General features: G+C 41.5%; 1 protein-coding gene across 6 annotated transcripts in view; it reads right to left on the bottom strand.

Annotated features, from left to right (window-relative positions):
* Positions 1 to 12,508, bottom strand: part of PPP1R12B (protein phosphatase 1 regulatory subunit 12B) — a 1,629,528-nt gene that overhangs the window by 1,436,767 nt on the left and 180,253 nt on the right. The gene's annotated exons all lie outside the window — the stretch shown is intronic.

Below are 12,508 nucleotides of genomic sequence, written 5' to 3'. Positions count from 1 at the left end.
ATTCATATGGTCAAGACAATATGACTGAGTTTTGACAACTAGAAGCTTTTGAATGGAGATCATGGTACAGCGAGGATCGGGAAATTTACCTTTTCTTCACTGTAGTAGAATCTTGGAGTTGGTATATATAATTTGCAAGGGGTGTGGGGGGGGTGCAGATTTTTTTTTTTTTTTATGCTCAACTTTTTGGAAACTTGATCATAAAGTCTCATCCGTATGAATTTCAAGTTTCTGAAAACTCAATCATCTGACATAGATCTAGCTATACACAGACACACACACACACACATACATGTATATTATATCATGTCACAAAAAATGTATTACTAAAGGAATTAGCTGGATGACGAGTTTTTACCTTTACAAGAGTGCACTTCTGACAACCAAAACATAAGTTTCCACTGTAGACACGTGAATAAAAAAATGAGCTGAGGAAGTGATTGGCTGCTTACAAATTTAAGGCCAGTAAGTATGTACGTACGACATGTAAGATGTTCATGAACAAAAGTCATCTTGTACTCTTGGCTGAAGTTCTGTAAACAAATTCTGCAGTTCAACTGATTGCACAGAATTACCATCATCTTCTTTATACAGTATTCTAGAGCTGTACAAAGATTAATAATATATAGTGTGCAACAGCACCTAAATGAGCTCTGCTGCCTCAGTTCCAACACTGCTTTATAGTTACTGCAGTTAGCAGTGAACGTCAACAACTGGCAGATCAAGGTCTGCATTCTACAGCTGCTACATATGTGCAGCCCAACTATGTATATACTAGTCAAGCTCTGTCATCTTTGCCAGTGTTACATCTCTCTCATAGGACACAGTACCATGACCATGCACATACCAAAACCATGGCTAGGAGTCAAGAGAGAACTAGACAGGAAAGGTCAGTGGTGCATACATCTCTGAGAATGATGAATGTCAGCTCTGCGGACACACTAATGCTAATAGGGTATAGCAAATTATATGAAAAGGAGGAATAGTATGATCTAAGATGCAAGCGCATTCCAAGGCACACTCAAGCTTCAGGTAGTTTTCTTAGCCAGATGCATACAAGCAAAAGTATATACATCTTCCAGCCCAATACTGTTGATTCTAAACTAGCAAGTGCAGCATTCTTTCTGAAATCCTTGCATGATATGTTATCCACAGCCTTAACCCTGAAGGACAAATAGTATTCCAGAAAAGAAGGGCAGCTCTCAGTAGGCAGCAGAGACCTAATATACAGTAACGGCAGTGACAAAGTGTCAAATATAAATTAATGCAAACAAACAACTATCATCATAATCAACTCCCTTTTCCCCATTTTTGCCTATGTTATGTTGGGATTTGGCATCAACTGTCACCATCTCTCTATCTATTCAATGCCAGTCCCCTACCTTCTTCAACAGTTATGCCTGACTGTCACAGGTCTTCTCACAAAATCCATCCACTTCTTTGCTGGAAACCCTTAATTCCTCTTCTTGTCTTCCTGTTTCATATAATCTCCACTAGACAGTCTTCTGTTTTTTTGCACATGTGCCTGAAGCACAGTAATCTGTTCTCTTTGACTTTTTCTGCAATTGGAGCTACTTGGGCTTCTGTGCTGAAGTCCTCATTTCTTTGTCTGTCCTACAGTGTGCATCATATCATCTGTCTCAGGCTCTCCGTTGCTGCTCTGCCTTCACTGCTCAAATTTCTAAACCATACAGAAGCACTGGTTGCACCACTGTTTTATACCTTACTTTTCAGCTTCTTTGGCATTCTTCTGTCATACTACACCTGGCACTCTGTGCCAGTTGGGTGCAGACACTATGATTATAGCTTTGATCTTCTCATTCTGACTTCCCTTCTTCTCAACCACCCCTCCCAGATACAGGAAGCTGTTAACCTCTTCCACTATTTGCCTTTCTATCTCAATGTTCAGCTTCTTCCAATTTCCCCCACTTGATGTCATTACAACTGCCTTATCTGTACAGAGTTTCATTCCACGTGCCTTCAGTTTTGCATTGCATTCCATTCCGTTATCACTTGCTGAAGTTCTGTTCTTGTTCAGTCTTCCTGTAATGCCACATCATATGCATACAACATACAACAACTTTGCTGATCTGTCCCCTCTGACTGGTTTGCTAATGTACACTGGAGAGGGATAGTTTCCATTACAACTTGACATTCCAGACTTCAGTTGCTCTGCTGGTGCAGTGGCTATCATAACTTAAGCAGTTATTGTAAGTGAAATGGAGTCAGGTTCTGCTTGAACTGTTTACCATTCTGTTTTTTGTTTTGTTTTGTTTTTCCTGTGTTTTCTTGTGTTCTATCAGCTGTGGAGCAGTCTAGGTTCCCATTTTCACGGTTATCACGTTATTGTTAAAAAAGAAGGTATGTTGTTTATCTGTTTAAAATAAGAAGAGTAGCCCACCCTAGAAGAAGACTAGCACAAAGTAAAATGAAGTCAGGGAAAACAGCAGACTTAGATGAGGTCACGGCAGATATGATCAAGATATTGGGTGAATTAGGGGATAAATGGCTATAGAAGGTATTTGTAGCAGTATGGAGAGAGAGGAATATCCCAGTTGAGTGGATGACTAGTGCCAGTTTACAAGAACAAAGGGGACATTTAAAACTGTGGGCAGTATAGAGCTATCAGACTCCTGTCACACTGCATAAAAGTTCTGCAGAGGGGGTACTGACAAACGAATATGCAGATTAGTCAAAAGTAGGATGGGAGATGAGCATTTCAGATTCAGATGAGATTGCAGTGCAACTGCTAATGTTTGCAGTGTGACAGATAGTTGAGAAGAAGATAGAGATGAGGAACGATTCCATGTGAGCATTTCTAGGGCATGTGGCAAGGTCACAAGAAAGCTGATTTTGTGTAGCTTTGTGATGTTTCAAAGTCCCAGACACATTGGTGAATTAGTACAGGTGTGCAGGCTGTGAACAATGACCCAATGACACAAGTATGAACAGTGTTCGAACTCAGATGAGTTCCTAGTGGGACTGGGTGTGCATCAGGGTTCAGCTCTGAGTCCACTGCCATGAAAATGGGAGAGGAAACAAGTAAATAAATTAAGTAATATAATGAAAAGAAAAGAACAGTTGCATAATAACTTTCTGTCCTAACAGATGTCCAACTGATCTCTATTGCACTATTACTAACAAGTGGGATATCCCACTTGTTAGTAATATATCATATGCTATATGCCAGATGTACAACCAAAGTGCACCAAGACTATGTGGTATATAAGGGACATCCGTGCAAGAAGTACCTCAGAGTTTTCTTGCACCAGTCTCAAAACACAGCCAAGCAAAACAGAAAGAGGCAATCATAAAGTACATGTTAACCACAAGGGAAAGTAAGGGAAGCCAGGAAAAGAAGGGAGAAAGGAAGGTGGGACATAATACTGCGACAATAATTAGTTCGACAGCTACTGTTATGGTAATTTCTTACACAGTTGAACTATGTCCTTCCTATGATTACTGTTACAGTATTACTAACAAATAGGAAGAGCACCAAAGTTTTTCAAGTCTCAAGGTGGGGAGAAAGGAAGAGATGAGCTGGACACTAAAACTCCTTGTAAGATAAACCTAGCAAATCCAGCTCTAGGTCTGGTAAAGGCATCAATCTTGTAATGCTTGGTAAAGGTATATATGAAGACCAAGTTCCGCTTCTAAAATAGATCTTGAGTCTAGACCTCTGTACAATGCACATGAAGAAGCAACTCCTCTGGTACAGTGAGCCTTTACCAAACCTGGAAGCTGTATTCCATGGTGGGAATAGCAAAAGGAGATGGCAGAAGAGATCTATTTGGAAATTGTCTGTTAGGAGCCAGGAAGTCTCAACTTACTGTACTGAAAGGAAATAAAAAGTTGGTCTGATTTTCTGACAGATGCAAACTAACTTGTCTCTGAACATCTAAAGAGTGCAAAATTCTTTCTACTCCATTTTGATGGAAGGGAAAAAAGGAAAGAAGGTTGATAGTCCAGTTCAAAGCTCACTGAGCACCATAAGCATATACGATGGGTTAGTTCTGAAGATGACCCTATTTTTATGAAAAGGCAAAAAGTGAGGAGAAACCATGAGAGCTTACAACTCTGAAACTCTTTTGTCAATCCACCAATAGGACAGACTTCCAAGTAAAAAAAATTAAGTGTAGGGTGCAGATTCAAAAGAAGCAATGGTTAGCTTTCTAAAACATAAATTAAGGCAAAAGAAGGAGGCGGAATATATTTCTCAGATGGCCTCAGGTGAAGGATGCCCTTTAAAAACAGTTTGACCTCAAAACATGAAGATAAAGGTGAACTGAAAGGAAGGCAGGCAAAATGGCTGACAAATGAGCCTAAATAGAAGAGTATGAATTAAGTAGCTCACAAAGCAATGAAATAATAAAAGGTATACACACTAAACAAGGTCCTGATCTTTTTCTGACACCAAATCGTAAATCTTTTAGATTCAGAAGCATAAGACTTTCTAGCAGCAGGTTTTCTAGCCTCCTGTAAGCCCTGCAGCACATCTTCAGAAAACAGGTCACTAAAGGGAATCAAAATCTGATCATCCAAAGGGTTGGACTCTGTAGGTTTGAATGAATGAGAGTGATTTTGCTGCATGAGGAAGCCAGTCCTGTGAGGTAAAGTACAAATTGCATAAGTTGCACTTACCCATAACAGTAGATATTCAAATTCCTCAATACTGCAATACCCTTAGGACAGTGTAAATACCAAAGTGTAATGCAGATAAACTGATCATGTGATCCAGACACAGAAAACCTCTACAAGTTTCTGAAAATGTGGCTCTAGGAATGTGATTACATGCATCTTTTAAATTTAAGATTACCACAAAACTCAAATGGAAAATACGGGATAACAAAATGAGAAGGGATAACTTTAAAACTTGTAATCAGAGGCATTTTAAATAAAACCCTTCTCGTAAAAGAGGATGACGGAGAGCTTCTAACACCCCCTGAGAGAGCTAATGTTCCAAGGCAGGAGGAAAAACAGTTAAGTCTGGAAAGTGAGGGGAATTGCCTCAAAAAAAGGGGGAAACTAACTCCCACTCCCAAAACTAATATATTTTCCCCAAATCTATCAGAATCCTTTACATCCTTGTCAGAAGGATAGGAATTAGTACAAATCAAATGTTTAACAGCAGCTGGAATCATATCTCTCAACTGTCCCTGATTTTCAGAGATGCCCCTGTATTTGACACAAATTTTAGCTCTGGCCCTCTTAATCCCTCCTAAAACTGGTGACTTTTGGAGACATGGTGGTGACTTACACTTAATAAATAATGACAATAATTAGAGTTACAGACTTCTTTTACTTTAAAAAAATGCATATAGATTTGCATTTTTCTTATTCTGTTAACATCTCAACTTAACAGCACTAGTATTTTAAAAAGTGTCCTTGATTGTCCCTGCATATTTCTGGATTTGTCCCTGATTCTGTTGAGATTTGTCCCTATTTAGTTGAGAGCTATGGCTGGAATCACTAAATAGCAAATGGGTCTGATATGGAATGATTGTATAATAAGCCAAATGCTTGAGGAACTTTTTACTGTCTATATGCTTTCTTAGGGGCAGCAGGCTGGTTGTCAGGCAAGTTACAGGCTGTGACAAAAATATCTTCCAAGGAAGAAAGAACAGGAGGAAAAGGAGTAGGTTCTGGAAATTCCAGTAGTAGAAAAACCATAACACTTCCTGAGGAAGTGAGAAATATTAATGCCCACTAAAACATCAGAGGGATTCTGGAAATATTTTTAGATAAACAGAATCTGTCACAGAGACTGGCTGAAGCTACACTCTCCTCAGAATTTGAATCAGTAATTTGTGAAGACAAAACAAAATTTGTCGCTTCACACTTATTTTAAACTTCAATTTCTTATAGCCTTCAGAAAATGAAAAATCGCTTTATCTTTTACTTGAAACAGCCATACAGGAAGGAAGGAAGGATCAAGAGGCTGAACTAAATCCAGAGCTAAGCCTAAAAAAGCATTCCTGTCTGGAGGAACTGAGACATGAAAAAACATAGGTCGAAGTTTTTTGTTTTTTTTTGACAGGTATTTCTGAAGAAATAGACCCACTTTCACCAAGAAAAACCTCCCCGGGGATGGACATAGCTTTCCGGCTAGATATTGTGGTACTCTCTGTCGCTTCTCATGGTACAGACTAGAATGTCTCTCTCTTGCCTGACAAGGGCACTTCAACAGCTGTAGAGGATGTGTCTAACCACTGGTCCACAGTGCCTGTGGGGACAAGACTGGTAAGAGCCAGGGAAAAAGAAGTAGTCCAAGGAACCAGTTCTGGCTGCAGCAGTTACACATCTGTAGCTGGGGCACTTTAGCAGCTTGATGTGGTGCACGGGCTGTGTAGAACACTTTCTTGTTTTGTGGCCTGAAGAAGGAAGAACTGAAGAACTGGAAGGCTTTACTAAAAAAGATGCCGAACTCTCAAGGAAGCCTGACAGCAGCAGTCCGTAAAACAGGCATGTAGTAAAAAGTACCTTTTCCACATAGAAACATAGTAAAAAGTATTTTAAACACTTACCCCAGCCCCCAAAAGTACATTAAACTAAGCTTTTCAGAAAATGTTGTTTACAGTAAGTTTTAAGAACTATTTACAACAAATTAAAATGTGACACACCTGTTTAAAAGTAATAAAAGTTACACGGCAGTCATTAAAGAAACTTTTTCCCAGCTTTAAAAGTATTATTTTACAGAAAAATAGTAGTGGCTGTCATAAAAAGTGAAGAGGAAGTTTTTTTCTATGAAGGAAACTGAACTGCTCAGTAATGCAACAGCATTAGCTGACCATTGATCCTTGAAAGCCATCAGAAGAGTGTTCTTCAGTGGCAGGAATGCTCTGAAGGGCTTCACACACAAACCTGTCTTTTGGTCAGCTCAGCTCAAGTTAAAGAGTAGTTGTGTAAAATCTTACCATAACCTTAGATGTCCTTTTCTTCCATGTTGTAGTATTCATTACAGTAGGGATATGGCTGCCTGCAGTGCCATACATCCGGCCAGTATACCAAAGTCTTCGGTTAGGGGTATGTGCGACGTAGTATGCTAGTGCCATAAACTGATGTCAGCTATAAATTTAATGTCTGCACATACCCAAGTCAGGAATGACTGTCGCAGAAGATAAAGCTGAATAAATAGAAAGCATTCCAGCTAAACAAGACTATAGGAAGGAGCCTATAGGGCAAACAAAAAATGCTCTACCTGGAACTATGAGAAAATTGTATATATAGTAATATACCCAACACCAAGAAAACACCTCTACCAAACTATATAACCATAAAATTGCAAAAATAAGGATCAAGGGGAGGAGGGCGGGTTCTGAATACTGCAACATGGAAGAGAAGGACATCTAAGGTTATGGTAAGATTTTGCACAACTATTCTATGTCCTTCTATTCTCATGTTCCAGTATTCATTACAGTAGGGAGAGTACCAAAGCTATTAGGCATTCCTTTGGGTGGCTGGTGCAGGAGAAGAGTCCAGGAGACTCTGCAGAATAGACCTGGCAAAGCCACCTCTGGATCTGGATATTAAATCCAGTTTGTAATGCTTGGTGAAGGTGTGAACAGACAACCAGGTAGCTGCCTCTAGAATGGTGGGATGGTCCAGGCCTTTGAAAAAGGCTGCATAAGAAGCTGCATCCCTAGTGGAATGAGCTTTTACTTTCTTGGCTAAAGGCTTGCCATGGAAGTCATGGCAAAAGGAGATGGCCTTTGAGATCCATGAAGCAATGATCTGTTTAGAGACTGCTCTGCCTAGGGCTCTAGCGTGAAAGGAGACAAATAGCTGTTCTGATTCTCTGACAGACTTGGTTTTATCTAGGTAGAATTTGAGCTGCCTGTGCACATTCAAGGAATGAAGTTTCCTTTCTGAGGAATTCTGATGTTGTGGAAAGAAAACAGGCAAGTTAATAGATTGGTTCAAGGAAAGCGCATTCACTACTTTAGTCATGAACGAAGGATTAGTCCTCAAAGTGACTCTGTCTTTATGGAAAATGAGGTAAGGAGGAATGGTTATGAGGGCTTGGATTTTGGAGACCCTCCTAGCAGAAGTCAAAGCTACTAGCAGAATCGTTTTCCAAGTGCAAAACTTAAGAGAAGCTGAGAAGGCTGACTCAAAGGGGGACATAGTTCATTTTTCTAGTACAAAATTAAGGTCCCGTGGTGGTGGAACTGGTTTTCTAGGGGGTCTGAGATGCAGAATCCCTCTAAGGAACAGTTTAACCTTTAGCCTGGATGCTAAAGGGGGAAGCATTGGTAGACAGCCAGAAATAGCAGACAAATGTACCTTTATGGAAGAGAATAATAATCCAGAGTGCAGGAGGTCACACTAATAAGCAAGGACCATAGGCACTGAGACTGCCAAAGGGTCCTGTATTTTCATAGAACACCACCTGGAAAAACGTTTCCACTTTGCAATGTAATTTTTTCTTGTGATAGGTTTCCTGGCCTCCTGCAGGAATTTGAGTACATCCTCTGAGTATTGGTGGTGAAAAGGGATCAAAAGTTTATCAACCACAGGGTCAAGTTCAGGTTGTGAAGCTATGGGTGTATCAGAGATCCCCTGTCTTGTGTAAGTAGATCGAACCTTTGAGGTAATTTGTGGTGATTGCCCCTGGCTAGCTGAAATAAAAGAGAGAACCAATGCTGTCTTGGCCAAAAGGGGGTCACCAGTAGGATTTTTGGTCTGTCTTTATGAATCTTCAGTAATACTTTCTGAATTACAGATATTGGGGGGAAGGCATACAGGCACATCTTTCCCCAAAAGAAGGAGAAGGCATCCACTTTCCATGCTTGTGGATGGGTTAGCCTTGTGAGGAGGCAAACAGATCTGCTTTTGGAGCACCTCAGCTGTGCACAATGTCCAGAAACACCTCCCTCTGTAACATCCATTTGTGAGAAGGTGCCATGGCTCTGCTTAAAGTGTCTGCCAATACATTTTCTGAGGTTGGAATATAAACAGCCAGTAGGTGAAATAACAGAGAACTTGCAAGATTCCAAATCTGAATTGCTCGAGAGCATAGAGGGTAGGATTTTGTCCCCCCCAGCTTGTTGACATACCATTGCACAGTCATGTTGTATGTGATGACTCTCAGTGTGCCTGGTAGCAGAAGCTGCTGAAAAGTCCGTACAGCCTGGAGTAAAGCTCTCACTTATTTTATGTTGATGTGATCCTGTAGTCTGTTTGAGGACAATGTGCCCTGTACCTTGTGCTGGCTGGAGGGGAGATGCAGCACTGCTCCCCAACAGGTCCCTATTAAATGAACGAAAGTAACAAATCCCAAATGCTCACATGAGCAAAAATGCCACAACTCAAAAAGGTTATGTGGGGGGCTGTGCCCCCCACACTCCCCACTAAATATATATTCCAACTCAGAGATTACAATACAGTGAAGAAAGGGCAAATATCCCGATCTTCACTGTACTGCGATGAAAAAAAAAGCAACTTCAAATTGCGGCATTTTTGCTCATGTGAGCATTCGGGATTTGTAACTTTCGTTCATTTAAATGGAACCCCTCCCCAACCCAGGTCTGAGGCATCTGTGTGGAGATGCTGTACTGGAGTTGGAATTTGCAAGGGGACTATTTGTGAGATCCACCAGCCAAGTTCCTTTTTCGGACAAGGCAGAAGAAGAATGGTTGCTTCTAGGAACTGAAGGTGTTGGCACCAGAGATTTTTCAGACACCACTGAAATTTCCTCATGTGAAGTTTGGCCAGTGGAAGCATAGGGATCAGGGAAGCCATATGCCCTAGGAGCTTCAGTAACTGTCTGGCTGTCAAGGATAAGAGGGGAAGCAGGGATAGGAGGTACTGAAGCAAGCTGTCTATTTTTTGTTGGGGAATGAAGGCAGTCATTAGAACTGTATGTATCCTGCAACCCAGAAAGGTTATGTCCTGGGAGGGTGTGAGCTGAGATCTTTTCAAATTTAGAGTGAATCTGCAAGTTTCCAGGATGTTGGAGACCAGATGCAGATGTAATGTTAAGAAGTGAGGGTCCCTGTGAAGAATGAGGAGATCGTCTAGATATGGATAAATCTGAACTCCCAACAGCCTGCAGCGAGCTATCAGTGGAGCTAAACATTTTTTTAAGACCCGGGGCACAGTAGAAAGACCAAAAGGCAAGGCAGAAAATTCAAAATGAGAGAAGACTATCAAAAAACATAGACATTTTCTGCATGAAGGGTGAATGAGAATATGCAGATAAGCATCTTTTGGATCCACTCAGACCATGTAAGCCTGAGGTGGGATAAGAGGCAGTAATGTCTGTAAAGAAAGCATCTTGAATGTGGGTACCTTGTGGAACAGATTGAGGTAGGACAGGTCTAAGATTGGTCTCCAAGGACCATCCTTTCTTGGAACCAGAAACATTCTGGAATAGAAACCCTTGCCCATGTGCTCTGGAGGAACTGGCTGGATAGTGCCTTGAATTAAAAGTTGTCTTAAGATCGGGGTGAAGAGTGGAATTTCAGATTTTGGTGGTTGTGGAAAATCCTGGAAAGGTGGGAGAACCCAACAAGCCATGAAATATCCATTTTGGATGATGGATAACACCCACTGATCGGTGGTGAATGTCTTCCAGGAGGGGAGGGATAGAGTGAGGCATAGGGATGAAGGGGTGTGACAAGGTAGCTGGTCTGAATCACAAAGGTGGAGCTCTGTCTTCACCAGGTTGCCTACGAAAGGAAGAAGTGGAGGCTGCAGATGTCCTAGGGGTAGTAGCTTGCCTAGAGTGTCTCCTTCCCCTAGACTGAATAGTAGGAGGAGTAGACTGCCTCCTAACAAAATAAGTCTTTTGAGGGTAGTTTCTATGGTATCTAGGAATAGGTAAAACAAGCTGTTTCAAATTCTGGAGCTCCTTACCTTTCTCTTGCAAGGATTTAAAAAGCTCAGCAGAAGCATCCCCGAATAATGCAGAGTTATCTAGGGGGGGTGTCTAACAGCTTAGCCTGAAAATCAAGAGGTAAAGGCTGTAATCTAAGCCATGAATACCTTTGAAGGACTGAACAAGATGCAGCCGACTTAGAAGAAGCCTCCACAGCATCATAACTATATTTGATGGAGTGTGGTTACTTGAGAAGCTGTTGAAAGCAGATTCATGAGTTGAGTCTTAGAAGGTGAGTCAGTAAGATCAGACACCAAATAGGAGGCCTTAGCTAGAGTGTCTAGTACAAACCGTGCCATGTGAGTCTGATAATTTAACACCCTTATGGAGAGGGTAGAAGATGTATAAATCTTTTTACCCTGTCTATCCATAAATCTACGTTCTCTGTCTGTAAGGAACAGAGAAGTAGAAGGTAGCTGCCTAGATGATTTGTCTGCAGAGACTGCTACAACAGCAGGGTCTGCTGGAAGGTTTCTGAAGAGTAACTGAGATTGAGGGGGAACTTTATAAAATCTATCAGGTCTCTTGGAAGCTGGAGGTTGAAACTCAGGAGCCTGGGAGGCTACCTTCTTTTAGTGTTAGAAATTTCTGAAACATCCCTTTGGAAATGTTGTCTCATTAAATTGATCGTGTCCCCAAAAGAGAATTCTTCACCAGGGGAATCAGGTGCCAAGGAATCCTCCTCTTGGGTAACAAAATCCTTAGGAGATTCAAAATGAAATGAATAAGAAAGGGATTCATCAGATGAGGAGGTGTCCTCTTCAGATTCAACCAAACAGGGGCCAGAGACAGGAGGTTGAGGTTAAGGTTGTTGAAAAGCCTGAAAGGCCTTGAACAAGTTTTGGGAGAAAACTTCCCAGTCAGTAGAATGTGGAGTAGCAGAGTGCCTACGCTTCTGTTTTCTCTTAAGGGGGCCTAAAGATTTAGCAGGCCGCAAGGCCGATGCTGGAGAGATAGGAAGGGGAGCAGAAGGCCTATCAAAATCAGGGAGTCGTGGTTCCCTCTCGCCATCAGGCCCTGATGACTCACAAACCTCAGTGGACATACCAAGGATTTCAGCCGAACCTGCGTCCAAAGAGGTTCCCAGCTCGGAAGATAAATCTGAGATCCGAGGAGTCCCTGGGCTCTCACTCGCCTCAAGAGACTCGGTGGAGGTCTGAGGTGCAGAAAGCATTTCAGGCCTGGCTCTCTTGGCCTTCTTTTTAGGCAGCTGATGTGACAGACCTCCCACACCTTCCATACCTAAGGCCAGGTGTCAGAGCCTCTGATTTTCTAAATATATTTTCAAGTAAGCTAACCGACTTCTAAGGGTCTTAGGGACAAATGATTGGCAAATAACACAATTCTTATAATTGTGCTCTTCCCCTAAGCAAAAAACACACTGTTTGTGAGTGTCCTTGTGTGGAATCTGTCTTCCACAATCACACCTGTCCTTCCTAGAAGTCATGAAGAGCTGGAATACAGTAAAATGCTAACAATAAGACAAGAATAAGTCAACTTATCTGTAAGCGGGCAGTTGAACAATAATGAACAAATGGTAAACACCTCCAGCTGGCGATCAGACATCTGATGATCACTGAGGCATGAAAGTTCTGACTTGGGTACGTGAAGATGTCACATTTATAGCTG

This window comes from Protopterus annectens, chromosome 7.part0, assembly GCF_019279795.1.
Source record: "Protopterus annectens isolate FY-2018-M chromosome 7.part0, PAN1.0, whole genome shotgun sequence".
NCBI lineage: Eukaryota > Metazoa > Chordata > Ceratodontiformes > Protopteridae > Protopterus > Protopterus annectens.
The sequence above is the reverse complement of the archived record's forward strand: the minus strand, read 5'-3'. Positions and strand labels throughout refer to the sequence as shown.